Source organism: Macaca fascicularis, chromosome 1, assembly GCF_037993035.2.
Source record: "Macaca fascicularis isolate 582-1 chromosome 1, T2T-MFA8v1.1".
NCBI classification, from domain to species: Eukaryota; Metazoa; Chordata; class Mammalia; order Primates; family Cercopithecidae; genus Macaca; species Macaca fascicularis.
The window spans coordinates 183,736,782-183,762,422 of NC_088375.1; the positions used below are offsets into that span (position 1 = coordinate 183,736,782).

Consider the following 25,641-nt stretch of genomic DNA (forward strand, 5'->3'; position numbering starts at 1 on the left):
CACTTTAAATTTATCACCGCTAGTCTCAAGTGGGTCATTAATGCTTTTCAGAAATTGTATTATATTACTCCACCACTCTCATAGAGAACTATTCTTACTGTCACCTGAAATCTCTAACTTCTTTTCCTCCCCTCTCTTCCCCTCACTCTGGGCTGTGTTTGCCAAATGGGCTGAGTATACTTCCATGATGTCTGAAGAGGGCCCTAGGGCAGAATGCAGGCTTACTGGAGGAGGAAATGGCAATGTGAGGTGAACTGGAATGGACTAACACAAATGTGGCTGAAATCAGAGATGGTCTGTGAATACGTAACGTGGGTGCCAGAGACATATGCTACAGAGGGAGACATGTCATTGTTATAATAATTATTTTCAATTAAGAATGAAGTTGCCTAGGCTATGAGTGGTGGCTTATGCCTGTAATCTCAGCACCCTTGGAGGCCGAGGCAGGAGGCTCACTTGAGGCCAGAGGTCAAGATGATGGTGAAACCCCGTCGCTACCAAAAATACAAAAATCAGCCAGGCATGGTTGTGCACGCCTGTAGTCCTGGCTATTTGGGAGGCTGAGGCAGGAGAATCCCTTGAGCTGGGGAGGTGGAGCTTGCAGTGGGCTGAGATCATGCCACCGCACTCCAGCCTGGGAGACAGGGCAAAACTCTGTCTCAAAAAAAAAAAAAAAAATGAAGTTGCCTTGCTACAAGAACAGCTAAATTTGGAATCAATATATTTCAGTGGTTAGCCTTTTTCTTTCTCAGAATCAAATTTAGTTTTTGGTTTAGTTAAGATGCAGTGGGAATATTTATTACATTTTTATTTATTAATTTTCTATTACATAAACTGACCTTGAGGAATTTACAATGTATTTGGGAGAGAAAAGATAATTCTTATTTGTAAAATACAAAAATTGGTGAATGATTCAGAATGAAATATAAAAAATAAGTCCCATGAATTCAGATACAGATTGTTTGGGAAATAAGAACACTTTAAATGTCATTGTAAAAATATTAAATTGTTGTTACTATAAGTAGGGTATACATAGTATGTTTGGCACCAGGATTGGATCATTTTGTTAACACATTTCTCCTCTAGATGACAAGATTATCTGTAATAAAAATCAGAAAATGAAATGAATAATCACAATGGCCAGAAAATAAATAGAAACAGTGAAATCTCCTTTTGTTCAAAAGAGAAAAATAAATATTAAAGTACAAAAAAATGAAAAAATAACAAATTAATGCTTTTTAATTAATTTAGTTTTTAAATGGGAAAGAAAGGCTGAGTGCAGTGGCTCACACCTCTCACACCTGTAATCTGAGCATTTTGGGAGGCTGAGGCAGGTGAATCCCTTGAGCCCAGGAGTTGGAGACCATCCTTGGCAACATGGAGGAACCCTGCCTCTATAAAAAATACAAAAATTAGCCGGGCGTAGTGGCGCACACCTGTAATCCCAGTTACTCCAGAGGACGAAGTGGGAGAATCCCCTGAGCCTGGGAAGTTAAGATTGCAGTTAGCCGAAATCATGCCACTTGCACTCCAGCACCTGCAACAGAGTGAGATCCTGTGTCAAAAAAAAAAAAAAGTAAGTGAAAGAAACTTATACTTACATAACTTACATATGAGTCTGTTGCAATAACAAATGACATTTTGCTTTTGAGCCTTAATTTTTATATATTTGTCAATGACTCCATCACACTTAATCTTCACATATTCATATTCAATAGACAGTATAGCCAGATTTGTCAATCTGTCTTCATTTACTGTTGATCGAAGAACTTTCTACTAAGTTTGATTTTGAAAAGTTTTCTTCAAATGAAGAATCCTATCTACAAATAGGACATCTTAAACAAAAAGAACGTTTGTGGCAGAGATTCATAGCAATCCCCTCTCACAATAAAGTTTAAAAATTATGTCTGTTTCTTCAGGATTGATTTGAGTGGCTTTCAAATGTTTCTGTGTTTTACATTTTAGCTATTAAACACAGATAACTCCATGTAGTCATGTAAAATGATAGAATTAAAGTAACTCATGTTTCTTCATCTTTACAACCTAGTATCATTATTTATACCAAGTTTACTGTTTAAATGCAGGGGTTAGAGACAAGAACAGCATCTGCAGTGAGCTCAAGCAATTCTAAACCATTATGAACTTACTCAAAACAAATGTGCAGCTGAGTCTAATTGTGTCACAGGCTGACTCTGAGTAAACTTCCATGTACAATACATTGTTCAAGTAATTAAAAATGTGCTAATTGGAAGCAAGTATATATTGTTAAAACTCATAGTGTAACTGCACAACTTTCTAGAACTTAGACCAACAAAATATTTTGAGGAGAGGGTATTTTATCACTGATATAGTTTAAAATTGCTGGTGCATGGTGATAGTAAAAACTAGATCTATCGTTAGTCAGTTTAATTATTGCTTTCAAATTCTCTACACTTAGTTTACTTCCTTAATGCATTCATTCAGAGTAGACTACTCCCACCACCCAATCCTTGGCACACCACTGACTCTAGGTAGTTTTCTAGTTTTAGTCTAAGCTATATCCCTATTTCTGGTACTTAGACTTAAAAGATCAGTGTATTAGGGCAACTAGGAATTTGCATGAATTGATTTGCATGAAGTTTGGAGGAAGAGGTCATAAAAATAGCAGGGTGACACCAGGTGCTGTGGTTGCATGCCTGTAACCCCAGCTACTTGGGAGGCTGAGGCAGGATGATCTCTTGAGCCAGGAGTTTAAGTCTTGCATGGGCAACATAGCAAGACCCTGTTTTAAAAAGTAGTTTTTAGGTGAATGTAACAATTGGGAAGGTAGCATGGGAGTCCTAAAGAATGGGCCCAGCTAATAAACTTAAGTTTGAGCCCCTTAGGGACCAGTACTCCAACTAGAAACTGAATAGACTATTTTTATTTTTAACTTTTAATTTTTAATTTCGATGGGTACATAGTAGGTGTGTATATTTGTGAAGTACATGAGATGTTTTGATAAGGCATGCAATGCATAATAGTCACATCATGGAAGATGGGTTATCCATTTCCTCAAGCATTTATCCTTTGTGTTACAAACAATCCAATTATATTATTTTAGTTATTTTTAAATGTACAGCAAAATTATTATAGACTCTAATAGTCACCCTGTTGTGCTATCAAATATTAGGTCTTATTTATTCTTTCTATTTTTTTGTACCCATTAACCATTCCCACTTCCCTCCAACCCCCTCTACCCTTCCCAGCCTCTGGTAACCATGCTTCTACTCTCTGTCTCCATGAGTTCAATTGTTTTGATTTTTAGATCCCACCTGTAAGTGAGAACATGTGATGTTTATCTTTCTGTGCCTGGCTTATTTTGCTTAACATAATGACCTTTGGTTCCATCCATGTTGTTGTTGCAAATGACAGGATCTCATTCTTGTAATGGCTGAATAGTAGTCCATTATGTATAAGTATCACATTTTCTTTATCCATTCATCTGTTGATGGACACTTAGGTTGCTTCCAAATCTGGATCATGTGATAGTTCCATTTTTAGTTTTTTGAGGAACCTCCAAACTGTTCTCTATTTTGGTTTCACTAATTTACATTCTCACCAACAATGTACAAGGATTCCCTTTTCTCTACATCATCACCAGCATTTGTTATTGCCTGTCTTTTAGATATAAGCCATTTTAACTGAGGTGAGATGATATCTCGTTGTAGTTTTGATTTGCATTTCTCTGATGATCAGTGATATTGAGCACCTATGCCTGTTTGTATGTTTTTTTTTTTTTTTAGATGGAGTCTCACTCTGTTACCCAGGCTGGAGTGCAATGGCATGATCTCAGCTCATTGCAACCTCCGCCTCCCAGGTTCAAGCAATTCTCCTGCCTCAGCCTCCAGAATAGCTGGGATTACAGGTGCGCACCACCATGCCTCGCTAACTTTTTTTTTAGTAGAGATGGGGTTTCACCATTTTGGCCAGGCTGGTCTCGAACTCCTGACATCAGGCGATCCACCTGCCTCGGCCTCCCAAAGTGCTGGGATTACAGGCATGAGCCACCACACTTGGCCTGTGTGTCTTCTCTTGAAAAATGTTTATTCAACCTTTTTTTTTTTTTTTTGAGGTGGAGTTTCACTCTGTCACCCAGGCTGCAGTAGAGTGGCGCAATCTTGGCTCACTGCATCCTCCGCCTCCCGGGTTTAAGCAATTCTCTGCCTCATCTTCCTGAGTAGCTGGGATTTTAGGCCCCCACCACGATGCCCGGCTAATTTTTTTTTGTATTTTTAGTAGAGACAGGGTTTCACCATCTTGGCCAGGCTGATCTTGAACTCCTGCCCTCATGATCCACCCGCCATGGCCTCCCAAAGTGCTGAGATTATAGTCACGAGCCACCGAGCACCTGGCTATTCAACTATTTTGTCCATTTTTAATTGAATTATTACATTTTTTTCCTGTAGAGTTGTTTGAGCTCCTTATATATTCCAGTTATTAATCCCCTTGTCAGATGGACAGTTTGCAAATATTTTCTCCCACTCTTTGGGTTGTCTCTTCACTTTGTTGATTGTTCCCTTTGTTGTGTAGAAGCTTTTTCACGTGATGTGATCCCATTTGTCCATTTTTGCTTTGGTTGCCTGTGCTTCTTGGGTATTACTCAAGAAATACTTTGCTCAGACCAATGTCCTGGAGAGTTTCCCCAAGTTTTCTTTTAGTAGTTTCATAGTTTGGGGTCTTAGATTTAAGTCTTTAATTCATTTTCATTTGAGTTTTGTATATGGTGAGAGATAGGGGTCTAGTTTTATTCTTCTGCAGATAGGGGTCCAATTTTCCCAGCACCGTTTATTTAAGAGACTGTCCTTTCACCAATGTATGTTCTTGGCAACTTTGTCAAAAATGAGTTCACTGTAAGTGTATGAATTTATTTCTGGGTTCTCTATTCTGTTCCATTGGTCTATTGTGTCTGTTTTTATGCCAGTACTGTGTTGTTTTGATTACTATGGTTCTGTGGTATAATTTTAAGTCAGATAATGTGATTCCTCCAGTTTTGTTCTTTTTGCTTTATCCTAAGATTGGCTATTCTGGGTCTCTGTGGTTCTATATAAATTTTAGGATTTTTTTTTTCATTTCTGTGAAGAATGTCATTGGTATTTAGATAGGGATTGCATTAAATCTGTAGCTTGCTTTGGGTAGTATGGACATTTTAACATTGATTCTTCCACTCTATTAACATTTTTTGATGTCCTCTTCAATTTTTCTCATCAGCGATTTATAGTTTTCCTTATAGAGATCTTTTCCTTAAGTTAATTGCTAGGTATTTAATTTTATTTGTGGCTACTGTAAATGGGATTACTTTTTAATTTCTTCTTCAGATTGTTCACTGTAAGCATATAAAAATGCTACTGATTTTTGTATGTTGGTTTTGTATCCTGCAATTTTTCTGAATTTGTTTATCAGTTCTAATAGTTTCTTGTGGAGTCTTTAGATTTTTCCAAATATAAGATACTATCATCTACAAACAATGATAATTTGACTTCTTCTTTTCCAGTTTGGATGCCCTTTAATTTGTTCTCTTGTCTGATTGCCCTGAACGACTATTTTTAGAAATTACTCTGGGAGACCATAAGTCACAATTGGCATTGCTTGGTTCCCAGATATATAAAGTGAGGGAGAAGGGCATTCGCACCTCTTCTGCCCCAAATATTGCCCACTGAGAACTTGAAGAAGTTTATACTATTTTGGCACCTAAAGGATTTCCATCAGCTTTGGGAGCATCAGGAGATAATCCCTTTGGAATGAACAGCAGAATACTCAAGATGATAGGCATCAGGGCCAGTGGCAGTGCAGAGACATCATTAAATAATACTACAGGCAGTGGGAAGTCAGGAGATTTCACTGAAGGGAGTCTAGCAGGAGAGTACTGCATGACAGATGGTAGAAGAGGGACTATTCATGATCTCACATGAGATATGCTCAGGCTTCCAGACATAGCTGGGTAAGATTTTGGAGGTGGGAGATTGAAGATCCAATAATAATAATAGTACCTTAAAAAAAAAACAAAAACCTCTTTAAGTACCCAGCTGTACACTAGATTTTTTTACTTTTCACAGGATCATTCTACTGCTACAAGCATACTCTAATATATTATATTTAGAAACCTTCCCTTGACACTAAATTCACCCTCAACTATCACCTCATTTCTTTGCTCATTTTCAGAGCAAAATTCTCAAGCTCTTCTATACTCATTGTCCATTCTTCCCCATCTCCCATTTACTCTTCAACCCACTTCATTTTGGCTTCTGCCCTTATTACTTCATATGTAACTGAGACTACTCTTGCCAATGTCATCAACAACTTTAGTATTACCAAATCCGATCTTTCCTCATTCTACTTGACCTCTTTGCAGTATTCAAAACTTCTTGAACTTTTCTTTTTTATGTCTATGACATCATTGTCTCCTGATTTTTCTCCTCACCTCTCTGGTTCTTTTTCTTCAGTCGTTTATTTATTTTTTCCTCATTCTTCTGATACTTGAGCTCTAATTGTTCGTATGTTCCCCAGGTCAATTTACCCAGTCCCAAAACTGTAAAGCTGAATTTTATCTCCAGCTTTAACCTCTTCTCAGCGTTCAAGACACTCATGTATAACCATTTATTTGACGTTATCACTTGGAAATCTAATAAGCATCTCAAATTCAACAGGTCTAAAACTGAACTCCTACTATTTTCTGTCTTCCCTCCATCAAAAAAAAAAAAAAAAAAAAAAAAGCCCTTTTCTTGGTTCTCTTCACAGTAGGCCCTCAATAAAAATGAATAGAATGAATGAAAGAATGTTTACTACATGTCATTCTATCAATAACTCTATACAGTCATTGTAGGTGCTATTTTTAGCCCCATCCTTAAAATAAGGGAATTAGAGAGGTAAAGTATAACTTGCCTAAGGTCACAGGGTTTTAATCTGTGTGCTTTTCTCTAAAGCTTACATGCTTCTTCTCTATGCCACAGTGGCTTCCATTGAAACAAGGATGATTATTATAAGTTAAAATTATATTTATGACCATAAACTAGTACAAATTAGAAAAACATAGGTTATATTACCAATAATGATAATGATGATAACAATGATTATCAGCTTTCACATACCAGGCATCATGAGAGGCTTTTTTTCATTAATCAAGTTTATTATTTAGGACAGTTTTAGATTTACAGAAAAATTAAGCAGGTAGTAAGTACAGAGAGTTCCCTTATACCCCCCACCTGATCCACACAGTTTCCCCTATTATTAACATCTTACATTATAGTATGATACATTATTATAATTAATAAACCAGAAGATACATTATTATTAACTAAAGTCCACAGTTTATTCATGTTTTCTTAAGTTTTACCTAATGTCCTTTTTCTGTTCCATAATCCCATCCAGGATCTCACATTACATCTAGTTCTGTTGTCTCCGTAGGCCCCTGTTGGCTGTGACATTTTCTCAGACTTTGTTTTTGATGACCTTGGGAGTTTTGAGGAGTACTGGTAAGGTTATATTGTAGGATACCTCTCTATTAGAATTTGTGAATGTTTTTCTCATGATTAGACTGTGGTTATAAATTTTTTAAAGGAAGACCATAAATGTAAAGTGCCATTTTTATCACATAGCAGGATTATATACCACCAACGTGGTTTAGGACTGTTGATGTTGACTTTCATCATCCAACTAAAGTAGTGTTTGTCAGGCTTTTCCACTGTAAAATGCCTCTTTTTTTCTGCCTTTCCATATTGTACTCTTTGGTAGAAAAGTCACTATATGCAGCCCACACTTCAGGAGTGGAGAGGCTCCCCTTCTTTAGGGTGGAGTATCTGCATAATATATTTGGAACTCTTTGGTAGGAGAGATTTATCTATTTGCTTCAATTTATCAATTTATTCAATCATTTATTTATATTAGTATGGACTCCTAGATATTTATTTTATACTTTGGGTATAATCCAGTGCTACTTTATTTCATTGCTCAAATTGTTTCACTTTTGGTCATTATGGGTTCTTTCAATGGGCTTTTGTGCCCCTTTGACATATCCCATCTGTGTGTGTGTGTGTGTGTGTGTGTGTGTGGAGGGTGTGTTTTGAAAAATTCCTTAGCTACAAGATGATCCAGGTTCATCTTGCATATTTGCTGCCCCAGTCCCTAGAATCAGCTATTTCTCCAAGAAGCCCTGGATCCTTTTCATAGAGAATAGTATTAGAAACCAAGATCTGGGCACTAAGTCTGCTCATTGCTAATGGGGTATCATTTCTTCTAGGCCTTCTCAGCTGACAGATCAAAGAAATATATGTGTGTATACTAATCCATGTGTATACACATGTCTGTAAATATTTCTAAATGTAACCATTTGTATCTACATGAGTTCTTACTGATGTCTCCAACTCTAGTCCACTACCACATGGATTATTCTAGCCTGTCACCTGGCTTGTCTGTAATCTCCCACTCATGAGAGAAATTTTATGTAAATGAACTTATTTAATCCTGTGAGGTAGCTATTATTATCTCATTTTATAGTTGAAGAAACTGAGGCTCAATGATGATAAATTTTTTCAAATACATAGCGATTAGGAGGTGTAACTAAACTGGGCATGGTGGCTCGTGCCTGTAATCCCAGAACTTTGGAAGGCTGAGACAAGGGGATCACTTGAGCCCATGAGTTTGAGACCAGCCTGGGCAACACAGTGAGACCACCACCTAAAAAAAAATTTAAAAAGAAAAAGAAAAAGAGGTGTAACTGTGACCTCTTCTGGGAGAAAAAGAGCACACACATTGTGGAATTGAGAAGGTATATGGTTTGTGCAGTAGTACATACTGATGAGTCAGTAAAATACATTAAAGTTATCTTGGTATGACCCTGAATTGAACACTGATGATTTTGAAATTTTACCAACTGTTTAAACGTCATGCACATCTCTTGAGGAGCAAATTATTATACTAAAGATCTATTATTAATTATACATCACCCCATGAGTCAACTGCAAAACTGTTTAAAATTCTTTTCAATCTCTTTTTTTTTTTTTTTTGAGGCAGCTCTCACTCTGTCGCCCAGGCTGGAGTGCAGTTGCATGATCTCTGCTCACTGCAATCTGTGCCTCCCAGGTTCAAGCAATTCTCCTGACTCAGCCTCCCGAGTAGCTGGGATTACAGGTGCCCACCACCATGCCCAGCTAATTTTTGTATTTTTAATAGAGATGAGGTTTCATCATGCTGGCCAGGCTTGTCTCGAACTCTTGACCTCAAATGATCCACCCGCCTCAGCCTCCCTCTTTTGTATCTTTTAAAAGAGTCATCACTGGTTCCTGAATTCATGAAGATTACCAGGTATTATATAATTTTAATCAATTAAAGGATAACAAATGGCAATGGACTTGACAGGTAATTTGTACCTCTAGTCAAATTTTTCCTGACCCAAAAAATCCAAAACAACAACCATTCTCCCACCTTTGTTAAAAAAAAAGTTATGGCCTACCTTGATTTTTTTTTTTTTTTTTTTTTTGGGACACAGTCTTACCATGTGACACAGTCATAGCTCACTGTAACCTTGAACTCCTGGGCTCAAACAATCCTCCTGCTTTGGTCTCCCAAAATGCTGGGATTACAGGCATAAGCCACAATGCCGGGCCTAAAGTCTTAATCTTTGCTCATTGTAAAGAGGGCTTTGTGATTTAAAAGTTTGGAAAACACTGCATATATATCAATTACCTCTTGGAAATTCTAATGTGCCTATTACGTAACTGAGACAAAAATCAACAAAAAATTAACTTTCAAGGAAATATTTCCCAAATATATTTTTTCATAGAATGCCTTGTTTTAATGTAAGGGCGATTAATATCACACAGACCTATATTTGGAATTCAATGTTTTATTCATTTCATAAGAGAAGGAACTTGGGCCATGTTTTTCTGTTTCCAGAACCTAAAATGGCCTGGCACATACTAGGTGCTCAATTAATAATTGTTTGTTAAATAAGTGGACAAGCAAATTTGTATTATCTACTATATGGTAGTCACAAGGAATATAATGGTGAAAAAATAAACATGGTCCCTGTCTTCATGTAACTTACAGTCTACTAGAGAAGATTATAAAAAAGCAAGTAAAAAGGCTAAATCTTGGCCGGGCGCGGTGGCTCAAGCCTGTAATCCCAGCAGTTTGGGAGGCCGAGACGGGTGGATCACAAGGTCAGGAGATCGAGACCATCCTGGCTAACACGGTGAAACCCCGTCTCTACTAAAAAATACAAAAAACTAGCCGGGCACGGTGGCGGGAGCCTGTAGTCCCAGCTACTCGGGAGGCTGAGGCAGGAGAATGGCGTGAACCCGGGAGGCGGAGCTTGCAGTGAGCTGAGATCCCGCCACTGCACTCCAGCCTGGGCAACACAGTGAGACTCCGTCTCAAAAAAAAAAAAAAAAAAAAAAAAAAGGCTAAATCTTAGATAAGAGTTATTAATACAAAACTCTTTAGATAAGAGTTATGGAAACAAACAATGTTGAGATGAAGAATAAAGGAGATGGAAGGAGCATTACTTTCAAAAATAAGCAGCAAGCTTTTTAATGTATTTACTCAAACAAATCTATAGTTAACCAAAATCTGAGTATTTCAAACATCAACCTTCATTCAGATCACATATTCACAAAGATTGTATTAATCAAGGTCCTTGCATAAAACTGATGGCATACTCAGAAGGACTTAAATTAAGAGAGTTTTATAGAAGAACTATTTATAGCTCATGCCTGTAATCCCAGCACTTTGGGAGACTGAGGCGGACAGATCATGAGGTCAGGTGTTTGAGACCAGCCTGACCAACATGTTGAAACCCCGTCTTTACTAAAAACACAAAAATATTAGCGGCGCAGTGGCGCACGCCTGTAATCCCAGTTACTCAAGAGGCTGAGGCAGGAGAATGGCTTGAAACCAGGAGGCAGAGGTTGCAGTGGGCTGAGATTGTGCCACTGCACTCCAGCCTAGGCGACAGAGCAAGACTTTGTCTCAAAACAAACAAACAAACAAAAAAACAGCCTTTTCTCAAAAGGGGAGGAAGTTGAAACTGAGTGGTCCACGATGGGAAGAGGGGAAGCCCAGGGGTACAGGAGGCCTCTGGGTGAAGGCAGAGGCTAACATGGGGTTCGGAGCGACCTTGGCCGTTGGCCTGACCATCTTTGTGCTGTCTGTCATCACTGTCATCATCTGCTTCACCTGCTCCTGCTGCTGCCTGTACATGACATGCCGCCAACCACGTCCGGTTGTCATCACCACTACATCCACCACTGTGGTGCATGCCCCTTATCCTCAGCCTCCAAGTGTGCCGCCCAGCTACCCTGGACCAAGCTACCAGGGGTACCACACCATGCCACCTCAGCCAGGGATGCCAGTAGCACCCTACCCAACGCAGTAACCACCTTACCTGGCCCAGCCCATGGGCCCGCTGGCCTACCATGAGACCCCGGCTGGAGGAGCAGCGGCACCCTACCCCGCCAGCCAGCCTCCTTACAACCCGGCCTACATGGATGCCCGGAAGATGGTCCTCTGAGCGTCCCCCGATCTCTCTGGCTGCCACTTGGTTATGTTGTGTGTGTGTGAGTGGTGTGCAGGCACAGTTCCTTGCGGCCCACGCGTGCTGTGTGTGTCCTGCCTGTATATGTGGCTTCCTCTGATGCTGATGAGGTGGGGAACGATCCTTGCCAGAGTGGGCTGGGACCAGACTTTGTTTTCTTCCTCACCTGAAATTACGCTTCCTAAAATCTCAAGCCAAACTCAAAGAATGGGGTGGTGGGGGCACCCTGTGAGGTGGCCCCTGAGAGGTAGGGGGCTCTCCAAGGCACATCTGGAGTTCTTCTCCAGCTTACCCTAGGGTGACCAAGTATGGCCTGTCACACCAGAATGGCGCAGCTTTCTGTATGATGCAGATGTGTTCTGGTTTCTGCAGCGTAGCCAGCTGCTGCTCGACATGATGCAGGTGAAGCTTGGGATCTGACCAAGTTGGGCTTTGATCCTTTGGGCAGATGTCCCATTGTTCCCTGGAGCCTGTGTCATGCCTGTTGGGGGTCAGGCAGCCGCCTGATGCCAGAACACTTCAGGCAGAGCCCTCCTCACCTGATAGCTGTCTGCCTGGACTGTTCCCTGTCTCTGCATCTTCCCTGGGACCACCCGGAGGGCCACATCCACACACAGCCTAGCTGCCCACAGGGAGCTCTGCTGCCCTTGCTGCCCCTCCCTTCCTACAGGTGAGCAGGGCTCCTGTCCACCAGCACACTCAGGTCTCTTCCCTGCAGTGTTTTCATTTTATTTTAGCCAAACATGTTGCCTGTTTTCTGTTTTAAAACATGATCGTTGATATGAGACTGAAACCCCTGGGTTGTGGAGGGAAATTGGCTCAGAGGAGACGGACAACCTGGCAACTGTGAGTCCCTGCTTCCCCTGACACCAGCCTCATGGAATATGCAACTCCTGTACCCCAGTCCAGGGTGTTCTGGCAGCAGGGACACCTGGGCCAAGGGGCCATCTGGACCAAAGGTGGGGTGTGGGGCCCTGGATGGCAGCTCTGGCCCAGACATGAATACCTCAGTGTTCCTCCTCCCTCTATTACTGTTTCACCAGAGCTGTCTTAGCTTTGAAACTGTTGTGTTTCTGAGTCTAGGGTCTGTACCCTTGTTTATAATAAATGCAATCGTTTGGAAACAACAACAACAAAACAAAACAAAACAAAAAACAAGGGAAGAAAAACATCTTAAGAACCAAAGACAGCCAGAAGCCATTAGCAACACCCTTAGACCTGAAGGACAAGGGAGTCAATGGGAACGAGGCATTAGGTGTCAGCTGAAAATAAATTATATTAATATAAATATAATAAATAAATATAATAAACTATATTTAAGCGTAGATCATATGGAGGCAGCACAAACCACTTCTATATAAATAGGCCTAAACTATAATTCCATGTAGGCAAAAATTAAGTTTTTGTACCTTACTACCTATTACAGTCCTCACATATAGTGGTACTGTTGGATGTAATTAATACATGTGTATTGAATGTACACATTGCATCCGACAGACATAACTTTCTTTTTTTCTTTTTTTTTTTTTTTTTTTGAGACGGAGTCTCGCTCTGTCGCCCAGGCTGGAGTGCAGTGGCCGGATCTCAGCTCACTGCAAGCTCCGCCTCCCGGGTTTACGCCATTCTCCTGCCTCAGCCTCCCGAGTAGCTGGGACTACAGGCGCCCGCCACCTCGCCCGGCTAGTTTTTTTGTATTTTTAGTAGAGACGGGGTTTCACCATGTTAGCCAGGATGGTCTCGATCTCCTGACCTTGTGATCCGCCCGTCTCGGCCTCCCAAAGTGCTGGGATTACAGGCTTGAGCCACCGCGCCCGGCCTAGACATAACTTTCTTGAACAGCAATAATCATATGAGATTAAATATAAAGAACATTTCTTTTAAAGAGTTATAATTCTTCTAAAATTTTGCAGTTAAAGCAGTTACTACAGTTACATAGGATAACTGTAGTATCCTATGTAAGACTGTTTCAAGTTTAGAACTATGCCCTAATTGGCAATTATATATTTCAAATGAAGAAAACTGTTCTCTTGGGTGTCTAATGAAGAAACCAGATAAATCAGCAATAGACTGAGCAGAGGTTTTAAAGGATACTTGAACAAAAATGTAAAGCAGGCCTACTTTTATGTTTTAAGTGTGTGAGCACTGAATTAAATAGCCCCTTAGAAAAAAGTATTTTTGGGCCGGGCGCGGTGGCCCAAGCCTGTAATCCCAGCACTTTGGGAGGCCGAGACGGGCGGATCACGAGGTCGGGAGATCGAGACCATCCTGACTAACATGGTGAAACCCCGTCTCTACTAAAAAATACAAAAAAAAAACTAGCCGGGCGAGGTGGCGGGCGCCTGTAGTCCCAGCTACTGGGGAGGCTGAGGCAGGAGAATGGCGGGAACCCGGGGGGCGGAGCTTGCAGTGAGCTGAGATCCGGCCACTGCACTCCAGCCTGGGCGGCAGAGCGAGACTCCGTCTCAAAAAAAAAAAAAGAAAAAAAGAAAAGAAAAAAAGAAAAAAGTATTTTTGGCTGGGCATGGTGGCTCATGCCTGTAATCCCAGCACTTTGAGAGGATGAGGTGGGTGGATCACGAGGTCCATCCTGGCTAACATGGTAAAACCCTATCTCTACTAAAACTACAAAAAAATTAGCTGGCGTGGTGGCATGTGCCTGTAGTCCCAGCTACTCGGGAGGCTGAGGCAGGAGAATCACTTGAACCTGGGAGGTGGAGGTTGCAGTGAGCCAAGACCGAGCCACTGCACTCCAGCCTGGGTGACAGAGCGAGACTCCATCTAAAAAAAAAAAAAAAGAAAGAAAACAAAGAATGAAAAAAGTATTTTTAGGCTGGATGTGGTTGCTCACTCCTGTAATCCCAGCACTCTGCGGGGCCGAGGCAGGTGGATTGCTTGAGGTCAGGAGTTAGAAAACAGCCTGGCCAACATGGTAAAACCTGGTCTCTACTAAAAATACAAAAATTAGTTGGGCATGGTGGTGGGCACCTGTAGTCCCAGCTACTCAGGAGGCTGAGGCAGGATATGCTTGAACCGGGAGATGGAGGTTGCATGAGCTGAAATCGTACCACTCACTCCAGCCGGGGTGACAGAGCAAGACTCTGTCTCAAAAAAAAAAAAAAAAGTATTTTTGCCATATAAAGGAATCCGTCATATTGCATATAACATCAAATTGTTCCGTTCTATGTCAAAAAGGATTTATTAAGTTATTAATATGACTTTTTAAAAGAATAAACTGGCTCTAGATAATTTAAAATATGCTAAAAGATTTGTTTAGGTTGCTTAAGTTAATTCACATTTGAAAACAAGCATGTTTTCTTATGTTTACACATAAGAATATTTTATAGCACATCATAAACACTAAATGCTGTTTTTCTTTCCATTTTTCCTAGTCTACCACATATGTAAATATAAACAGATAACCTAAGCAATTAAACAGTCATCCTGCAGCATTTTAGCCAAAATCTATCTTTTTGCCAATATCCATTCATCCAGGTGCTTTGGGGAGAAATCACTCAATGCACCAGAGATGGGCATGACTCAAGGTTGGCCAAAGCCATAGTGATTACATCAGAGATTGGTATGCCAGCTAATTAGAGCCAGTAAGGCACAATGATGAAAAAGGTAAAAAGTCATCAGATTCATAATACATATACATAATATAAATAGTATATATAAAACATAAATATATTTTGGTGATACAGTTGACAGAATTTGCTAATAATTTAGATAACAGACAGGAAGAATCAAGATTGATTGTCCTTAGCATTTGGGTGATTGTAGGCCATTTATTGAGAGGAAACACGGAAGAAACAGGTTTTATGGAATGAAAGTTAAAAGTTTAGTTTGGGACATCATAAATTTGAGATGCCTACTAGACACACGATAAGAGATGTCAAGTAAACAGTTGTACAAATGAGTTTAAGGGAAATTTATAATTCCTTAGGGCAGATTCCTAGTAGTAGAGTTGCTGGATCAAAGGTTATGTGCATTTTTAGTGTTGTGCTGGAGCCAATATAGTTGGCTTAGTGTTGGCTAAGTTAGTGTTGACTAAGATAGCCAGTGTAACGTTGAATAGAAGTAGAGTATGCATCCTCACCTTGTTCCGATCTGAGAGAGAAAACATTCAGTGTAACAATTACATATAAGGTTAGCTGGCTGGGCACGGTGGCTCACGCCTGTAATCCCAGCACTTTGGGAGGCCACGGCAGGCGGATCGCAATGTCAAGAGTTCGAGACTAGCCTGGCCAACATGGTGAAATCCCCATCTCTGCTAAGAATACAAAAATTAGCCGGGCGTGGTGGCACGTGCCTGTAATCCCAGCTACTCGGGAGGTTGAGGCAGGAGAATTGCTTGAACCTGGGAGGTGGAGGTTGCAGTGAGCCGAGATAGCTCCACTGCACTCCAGCCTGGGTGATAGAGCGAGACTCTCTCGCAGGAGTGGAAAAAAAATGAGGTTAGCTGTAAATTTTGCCTAAATGCCCTTTAGAGAATAAAGAAGTTCTATTTTCTTACTATTTTTGAGAGTTTATTTTTCAATCATGAATGGATGTTGAGTTTTGCAAATGCTTTTTCTACATTAATTGAGATGATCATATGGTTTTTCTCGTATACTTTGTGAATGTAGTGAACTAAATTGATTGACCTTTGAATGTTAAAACAACCTTGGACTTCTGCACTAAACTTCACTTGCTCAAACTAGATTACATATTACTGAATTCTATTTGGTAATATTTTGTTGAGAATTTTTGTATCTGTTGCCAGATGCAGTGGTTCATGCCTATAATCCCAGCACTTTGGAAGGCCGAGACAGGCAGATCAGTTGAGGTCAGGAGATTGAGACCAGCCTGGCCACCATGGTGAAACCCCATCTCTACTAAAAAAAAATACAAAAAATTCGCTGGGCGTGGTGGCGCATGCCTGTAGTCCCAGCTACTCAGGAGGCTGAGGCAGGAGAATCACTTGAATCCAGAGGCGGAGGTTGCAGTGAGCTGAGACCGTGCCACTGCATCCCAGCCTGGGTGACACAGCGAGACTCTGTCTCAAAAATAAATAAATAAATAAATAAATAAATAAAATGAAAAAAGGAATTTTTGTATCTATGTTCATGAGGCATAATCTTTTATTTTCTTGTAATGCCTGTTTCAGTATCAGGTTATGCTGACATCATAAAATGAATCAAAAATTATTTCTCCCTTCTCTATTTTCTGAGTTTGTGTAGTATTGTTTCTTAAACGTTTGGTAAAATTAACCAGTAAAGTCATTCGTGCCTGGAGTTTCTTTTACAGGAGTGTTTTTAATTAAGAATTCAATTTCTTTCTTACTTTTTCTCTCTTTTTGGCATAAATTTGTTCACAGTATTTTCCTTTATCCTTTAAATATCTGTAGTAATAAATTTTGTTTTCTGTATTTCTTGGTCTAGCTAAAGGTTTATCAATATTATTAACCATTTCAAAATATCAACTCTTGGTAGTTTCTAAGAACAAAGATATTCTCCTACGTAATCACAATGGCATTATCTCACCCAAGAAATTTAACACTGATATGATAATCTTGTCCAATCATCAGTCCATATTCACATTTCCCTAATTGTCCACAAACGTCCTTCAAAGTTGTCTTTATTCAGTTGAGAATCCAAGCAAAGACCATGCATTGTTGCTGCATGTATTATCTTTTTAGTCACTTTTATCTATAAAAGTTCCCCTTGCTTTTTTTCCCTTAGATAATATTGACTTATAAAAATATGGCCAGGTGGGCTGGCGCGGTGGCTCACACCTGTAATCCCAACACTTTGGGAGGCCGAGGCAGGTGGATCACCTGAGGTCAGGAGTTCGAGACCAGCCTGACCAACATGCAGAAACCCTGTCTCTACTGAAAATTCAAAATTAGCTGGGCATGGTGGCACATGCCTGTAGTCCCAGCTACTCAGGAGGCTGAGGCAGGAGAATCACTTGAACCTGGGAGGTGGAGGTTGTGGTGAGCTGAGATCACGCCATTGCACTCCAGCCTGGTGAACAAGAGCAAAACTCTTAACTCAAAAAAAAAAAAAAAAAAAAAAGGCCAGGCACGCTGGTGGTTCATGCCTGTAATCTCAGCACTTTGGGAGGCCGAGGTGGGTGGATCACCTGAGGTCAAGAGTTCGGGACCAGCCTGGCCAACTAACATGGTGAAACCCCATCTCTACTAAAAATACAAAAATTAGCTGGGCGTGGTGGCGCATGCCTGTAATCCAAGGTACTCGGGAGGTTGAGGCAGGAGAATCACTTGGATCCGGGAGGTGGAGGTTGCAGTGAGCCGAGATGGTGCCATCACATTCCAGCCTGGATGAGAGAGTGAGACTCCTTCTCAAAAATAAATAAATAAATAAAAATAGTCTAGCCAGTAGTCTCACAGAATGTCTCACAATCCGTTTTTATTGTATTACCTTTCAAAAATTAGGTTAAACATTCTTGGCAAGAATACTTCATAGCTGATGTTGTGTACTTCCCACTATATCACATCAGGAGGCAACTGTCAGTTCATTCCGTTATGGTCATGCTAAGTTTGATCACTGATTAAAGTGGTGTCCAAAAGATCTCTCCATTGGATACTTTGAGATTATGTAAATATCCTGTTCCCCAGCAAAGTTTCATACAGTAATTTCTAATTGAATATTACATTGGTGGGAATAAAATAGGATTTCTTAATTCTATCACTCGTTCTACTTTCTTTTTAAATTCAACAGATATTTACTGGGTGCCTACCAAGTGCTAGTTACCACGCTAGGAATTAGATAGTGAAGTGAGCAAAATAAACACTTTTCTTCATTGTCTATAGTGGGAAAGAAATAAGGAAACAAACTCTTCTCAGTACTCCAAGAAGCTACATAAATTAAAAATCTAAAGAACAAGTTATATTTGTAGTCATCATTATCTTCGTATTAAGGGAAGTAGATGTACATCTTTAAAAAAAGTTTCTGTTTCTCTCTTCTTTTAAAAAAACTGATACATAATTACATCTCATAAAATTCATCCTTTTAATAAAGTTTAAAATTTAGTGGTTTTTAGTATATTCAAAAAGTTGTTCAGCAATCACCACAATCCAGTTCACCAACATTTTCATCACCCTGAAAGGAACTTTGTACCCATCAGCAGTCATTCCCCTCTTATAGCTCCTGACAACCATTAATCTACTCCTGTCTGTATAAATGTGCCTATTCTGGACATTTCACATAAATGGAATTATACAATATGTGGTCTTTTTCTTGGCTTTTTGTACTTTGCATAATGTTTTCAAGGTTCATCCATGTTGTAGCATTTATCAGTACTTATGACTAAAAATATTTCTTTGTATAGATATAATATTTTGTTCATTCATTCATGACTCCATATCAGTTTATACAGCTCTTCCTAACATCATTAAATTATAAACTTCTTTTCAAAAGACACAAGCTGGGCATGGTGGTACAGATCTGTAATTCCTGCTACTTGGGAGGCTGAGGTGGGAGGCTCACTTGAGCCCAGGAGTTGAGCCCAGCTGGGCAACACAGTGGGACCCTGTCTTGGGGAAAAAAAAAAAAAAAAGACACAAGAAAAATAACAAGACAAGCCACAGACTGGGAGACAATATCTACAAAACACATCACTGATGAAAGACTTGTATGCAGGATGTACAAAGGACTCTCAAAACTCAATAGTAAGATAATAAAACAGAAACATAAAGATGAGCAAAAATTTTGAATAAACACTTAATTTAACTTTTCCCTAAGTGTACTGTCCTTTGGGATACTAGCTTTATAAAGGGGCCTTCTATCAGTCTTCTCACTTTGCAGTTGCCCTAAGCTTTGGCTTTTATCCCTCTCTGAGTCCCTTTAAAATGAAATTTGTAGTTTACCAGGTGTTAGGAGTTGAACTGTGTCACTTCAGAAGATGCTGAAGTCCTAACCTCCAGTACCTGTGATTGTGACCTTATTTGGAAATAGGATCTTTGCAGATGATCAAGTTAAGATGAAGTCATTAGGGTGGGCCCTAATTCAATATGACTGATGTCTTTATGAAAAGTGAAGACACTGAAGGAAAGCCATCTACAAGCCTGGAATGCCTGAGGCTATCAGAACCCAGGAGAAAGGAATGAAACAATTCCCCTCACTGCCCTCAGAAAGAACCAATTCTATAAACACCTTGATTTCAGACTTCCAGGCACCAGAACTGTGAGACAATAAATTTCGGTTGTTTAAGGCACTGAGTTTGTGGTACATTTTTATGGCAGCCCCACGAAACTAATATACCAGGGGTCAGTAGCTGCCCCCAGAGCAACTGGCATCAGGACTTGGCTTTCATTTTTGGTCTGTGTAGATTTTTCTTACTTTTTTACTAATGCAACTCTGCATTCCAAAATATGTTTTTAAAAATATTTTATGCAGCAATTTGTTTTGTGCTGGGAAGATTTTTTAGGATATTTAATTTTCATTTTGTTGGAAATGGAAGTCTACTTGATTCTTCAATAATAACTTTCTGAAAATGGGGTTTGGTTTCTCTCAGGTACTTATTATTACTTTCCAAGTGAAATTTATTATTTATTTTACATCTCAGTTATGCCTAATATTCTATTGTATTCTGTACATGGCATTTTTGTCTCACAAAATTGCTAGTTTCTTGAGAGTTGAGATGGTGTCTTACTTACCATTGAATACAAGCATATAGAACAATACCTCACATATAATAGATATTTCCTAAATTACCTGTTGGTTATTAAACTGAATGTACTCGTATACTGAGCAGATGCATAGGTAGGTAAAGTTGCTTGGAGTGATAACTTTAAGTCTTAATTTGAAGTTTTCATTAATTCACAAATGTCTGTGTTACTCAGGGTCATGGTCACCTAGGATGGGTTTTCTTTTTTTCTGATTAATATAATTAAATCTAGGTCTCAGGAAACCTGTAGGTTTATGACCTTTCAAGTTTCCTATATTAGAGTTTGAAGTGACTTTATTAATAAATATTATTTGTAAATATTACAACTCTGTAAATATTATTATACCCATTTTTCAAATACAGAAAGTAAAGTTCAGAAAGATGAAATGCCTCTTCCAAGGTGTGATACATAAGTACCAGAGTTAGAAATAAGTTTATTTTGCCCTAAAGCCATTCACTATTCTACACTACTTATTATGGATCCCATTTTGTAATGATTATGAAACTCCTTGCTGTTTTTCTATTCTTATTTGTATCAGAGTATCATATTTACTTATTTCAAAATAATGAAAGAGGTATCTTTCAAAATACCTGCTTATGTATGATTTTTATGTTTTCTGTCCATGAAGTCACTTTCCATTGTTCACCTGATATATTTGTTAGACATAAACACCTTCAGAGGTTACATGCTAGAAAAACAAACATTTTGAGGTAGCTTTTCCTTTTTCTTCTCAGTAAGGAAAGGTTTCCACTGTAGGACATTCGAATCCATATCATTAGCCTTCTACAAGATTTTCCATAATAAGGCTGCTTTTGGGTGCAATCTGCACCACACACTACTATGCACTTGCTTATACCCTGCTTACTTTCCAGTTGCTTTAGTATGCCATATGTAAACTTTATTTACCCAAATCGTTTTTTAAGTTCCTTGAGGTCAAGCATGGATTTTCTATTACTGTGTATTCCTGTAATAGCTGCAATTTATTAAAGGCTTACTGAGTACCAGGAACTTTGCACACATTTCATTTATTATTTACAATAACATGGCAAATTAGGTATTACTACCCCCATTTCACAGATGTGGAAAGCCTCAGATATAATTAGTCCCAAGACTGTAAACCTATTAAGTGACCATAATGATGGGTCCTTAATATGTGATTGTTGAGTTGATGGATTTGTGGTAATTTTCCTGAAAGATCTTTCCATCTGGCCATAGTGCAGTAGAAAAAGACACCAGTTTGTATCCTTGTGCTATAGATTACTAGCCTGTGACTGTGGACAAGTGACTTAGCGTCATCAAATCTGAGTTCCTGATTTGTAAGATGGGATAATAAAGCCCAATCCATGAAGGAGTCTTAAATATTAAACTAGGTCATACGGATGCAAAATAAATATTGATTTATTAACTTGCTTGCTTATATGTTTCTTTTCTTTCACTGAAATATACACTGAATAAGTGAATAAATTAAGAAGTACCAAGAAAAGACACTTATCAAAGTATATTTTTTGTATAAATATGATTTAATAACCTTCAAATTATGATAAAATTCAATATAATTCAATTTTTTTAGCATTCTTCTATGCTAACATATTCACAACTACATTAAAACATCTTCAGATCATCCTCTCAGATCAATTACCATCACACTTGTGAATGGAGACCACTTGTTTTTAGCATGTTCAGATTCTTTCCCTAAATATCTAGGATTTTATTTCCTCCGACAATATTGGATAGGAGACAGTAATCTTTTAATTTAATGGAAAGAATTTAAATGCTTTTTTCTCCACTCCTTTTCCCCAAATTAGTACATGATTTTTGTGTGAGGTGATTTTTCTGTCAGGTAATTTAGTATCATTGTTGTTCCATAGCTTGAATTTTATGTCGGATATTTCAATCTGCTTTCTCTTCAGCATGTTCTGTTGCTGAGTAGAGAAACCTCACAATGGCCATAGACTGTTCTATTGTTCAAATTCTATGCATTTAGAGTCAAAACAATGATATAAAACATGACTTTATTGTAGAAATGATAAATCAATTGTATATTGATTTTAAAGATAATATCTTTGTTTGTGGAAAACAAAAAAGGGCTACTAAAAATTCCCAGATCTCCATCCTAGTAATTCAAATCAGAATATTTTCCTTAGAAGGCACTAATCTTTAAAATTCTTTTATGTTGGTAAGCCAAAACCTCTACTTGCTGATCCTAGGGCATGATGTAAGATCTTACAATAAGGTTTGATGAACCAACAAGTATTCTGGAGTACTTCTTGAAGAAATTTTAAAAATTAGAATATTAATAAGTTAATATTTATTGTTTATAGACAGTAGTCATATATTTGAAGAACTGTGCATTTTGAACCTTTAAAATATGATAAATAAGCCTTTTTAAAAGAAAATGAAAGCAATCATTGATCTTCAGCTGATGTTGTTAGGTACAATTATCTAATAAATTGCCAAATTAATATTTTCTCTATGACATCTGTGATGTCCCTCTGGACTAAAAAGACATACATATATTCTTTCTGTTAACTGTCTTTATACAGTTATTTGCTTTTCCATTAGGTGCATGGTATATTTAAACAACTGCAGGCAATTTATACTAGCTCAGAGTCATTTTGATTAGTCTTGAGTAAATTAACCAGCCTTCAGTCAGTTCAGTGCTCCCTCCTATGTGGCCCTACTCCGGCTTCACATTGAATAGTTCCTCAGTCTAGTCCAGATGTCCAACTGTATCCACTCACCCTTTCAGAATGATGTTGTGTTTGCTATTTTTAGATGGAATATGTGTCTGCTGTATGTTAGTAAAACATGTAAATTATGTATGCAATTTATACATAAGTAGTGTGTTTTTCTACTATGTGTTTCAAAAGCATTATCCAAATGAAAATGATAAAAAAAACTTCCCACAAAACTGGAAAATGTTCCATACCAAGAAAGTTAATTTGTTTATATTTACCATTGTGATATAATGAAGGAAATTTTTTTGGTCTTGTTTGCCCTGCTTTTGGATTCTTGGGCAAATGTCTTTTACTGGTCTTTTTTTGTCCTTGCTTTTGGATTCTTTAGCAAATTGTCCACCATGTAATTAATATTAAATTAACCTACAGGCATTGCTATCTAAAACATTTAAAATATTCATTATTCCTCTTACCACTATCATACTTTCTTTTCTAATGTCTGAAATTTCTAAATTGTGGATAAGTGGCTTTTTAATATATTTGCCTTATGACAAGCTTTTGAAACATTAACTTAGGTAGAATGAGGACCTGCATTGGTGTTTTCAGTGCTAAGATTTTAATTTATATCTTTCCCAGGATCATTAATTAAAATGATTTAACCTGTAACTAAAAAATTATCAGCTTATATTTCTTTAGTAGATAATAATTTGTCATCTTAAAATAGTAATATAAAGTGAATTGATAGTATTTGTTCCACATCCATTTTACTCAGTACTGAACTTTAGTAAGAAATATCTTAGCACACCCACATATACATAAGGATACTCATATAGGACAGGACCAAAAACATTATTTTGATTAACTGGTTAGTTCCAACTATATACTTATGGATAAACATAGCAAGCTTTAGTCCACATACAAAGTGCAAAATGTAACTATAAAATAACAATACAATTAAAATATGTAATTTACCAGTAGGAGTAATTTATTTTTTAAAAATTGCTTTGGATTTCATACCATAGTCTTTTCCTCATATTTTTCTGTAAGTATTAACAATTGAACATTTTCTTAAAGTGATTAGTCTTATCAATATGACAAATTAAAATGTTATTTTCTGAAGATCACAAATTAAGATTTTCCAGATCTTAATTCTATGCTGAAAATGTTAGCATGTGTTGAAATGTTAAATATTATAAAACATTTCAACTAATGTATATGCTAAACATAAATACACAATTGATGTAACCTAATGTATACTTTTTTTCACTTAACTATTTTAAATACAATACAGGCTGAATGCTTTTTCACTCATAGGCCTATGATAAATTTTAATTAATGGGGATAATAACTACTTTTTAGCATCATTAAATATGACTTTAAAAGTTGAAGTAATGTTTGTGAACAGGCAAATCAATGGCTGAACAATCAGGAATAAAGAAGTATTGGAAACGTCTATCTACATGCTATTTTTGTTCATCACCTAAAATGTGGAGACAAAAAAATATACAGAGAAATTTTTTTAAAAAGTGGGGTGGACAGCCAAAACTATAGGTGATAGTATAGTGAAATATTTTCTAAACCATTGTTTTTAATTATGTTTTGAAAAAGAGACTCTGGAGTGATCAATTACTTTTATATCTCATGATGATTATTAAATGTTATCTTTCATAGTTAAAAAGCATACCACAGTATACAGTATTGTCTATGTGAATACTGAAACAAGGAATATTATCCTGTTAATCAGCAAGTACTGATTATTTAACAATTTCATCCTATTTATTCTTCTAATATATGAGCTTTTATTTCATCTTGAATCATCACCACACTATAACATTATTGCTGATTTGCAAATTAATTATTCTAGGCCTTTCAAATGTTAGTATTCATTCACAGCTGTTCCAAAGTTTGACAAAAATAAGAATACATGTTCATTTTTAAATGGCCTGTATAGGTTTGGTGTGAAGTGCCTGAATTAGCAGAATCAGTATCAGAATGCTGATATATCACTGAGGACAGTTACTTTTTAATAAAATTATCGGAAGGAGAAAACCATGGAACAAGAATTCCCAAAAAAGTTCCAAAATGTAAGACAGGATATACTGTTACATTAGTTGTGCACGGAATAGCCAAATTATAGAATAATTATTCCTAAAAATCAGTAAGTGTTTTTTTATTTTAGAAAATAATGTTTCCAAAGCATAAATTTTAAACTCAAGACAAACTTCTTTACCAGCCAGTTGTGCAGACTGTCCACTGAGAAGGAACAGGGAGTGGACTGTATTTTAATAGAGTTGTGATAAATAATTTAGTTGCATTTCTAAATTAAAAATTCAACATTAAAAAATGTTGGCAGTTTCCTTTTTATGTGATCTTCACTATTCATACAACTAATCTGAAAATCTAAGACATATAATGAAAATAAAATTCGCATGATACTGTTTTATATGGTCAAGATAAAGTATCAGCTTTTTCTAAGTAACTAATAGTAGTTACTTCTGCCTCCAAAAATGTCCAGGAAGATTTTTGAGTTTTTCATGCATCAGTTTCAGAAACTGTCCCATTATTTTCATGCTAAAAGACAATATCACTTTAATTATACCAAATTAAATGCGTATGAAGTCCTGATAAATTATTTCTTTCATAGCATTGGTTGTAAGTAGCATTTCTTCTCAGTGCTCAAAAGAAACGACGTGTAGTTGGATAAGGATTGGTGGTTTTTTACTTCCTCCCCCAAAGAGCTGATG

At 37.8% G+C, this 25,641-nt stretch overlaps 1 pseudogene; it reads left to right on the forward strand.

The window, feature by feature from the left end:
* The first annotated feature begins 11,057 nt into the window (after nucleotides 1-11,057).
* LOC107127503 (protein shisa-5 pseudogene) lies at nucleotides 11,058-11,524 on the forward strand (annotated as a pseudogene).
* The last annotated feature ends 14,117 nt before the right edge of the window (nucleotides 11,525-25,641 follow it).